Source organism: Penaeus monodon, chromosome 19 (assembly GCF_015228065.2).
Source record: "Penaeus monodon isolate SGIC_2016 chromosome 19, NSTDA_Pmon_1, whole genome shotgun sequence".
Taxonomy (NCBI): Eukaryota; Metazoa; Arthropoda; class Malacostraca; order Decapoda; family Penaeidae; genus Penaeus; species Penaeus monodon.
The window spans coordinates 20,988,952-20,989,568 of record NC_051404.1 but is presented as its reverse complement, the minus strand read 5'-3'; positions in this window follow the sequence as shown (position 1 = coordinate 20,989,568).

Here is a 617-nt window from a genome sequence, read left to right as displayed (position 1 = left end):
GCTTTCCCTTTACCCTACTTTATCTTATCTTATTATATTCTTTTAGTTTTTAATGTTAGATTTAAAGGAGAAGGGATTCCCGAGATGCGTATTGCATCTGATTTATTGATTTATATTATTGTAAAAAAAAAATCAACATTCTGTAAAAAATTTCTAGAAATGTTTTTGGTATTCCTTTTTGGCTAAAACTTAATTTTTTTCTGCCGAATTTTTGGGTCCATTATAGTTTTGGGGTTTTTCTTCAAACGAACATTTTTTTTCTTCTCAGTCTTTTGTTCTTTTTTGCACCCGGTTTTTTTTTTTGTAGTTTTTCCGGGACTTGGTTAATTTTTTTTTTTATTCTATTTTTATCTTTCTTCGAGGGTGCCTAGAAAATAGTGTTTACGACCTTTAGAATCTTTGACAATTTGTCCCTTTTTGTGCGTTTTAAATTTTTTCCTTTTCGATTTTTTTTTAATCCAATCCCATATGCCATTGTTACTTCAGACAAATTTTCAATGGGCCTTTCTGTTGGCCAATTTTTGATTTTTTTTTTCGTCCCTGCAAGCAAACTTTAAAGTCTTCCTTTTTTTGCCCCATAGGTTAGTTGCTGTCATCTTTTTCGCCTCTTCCCGTTT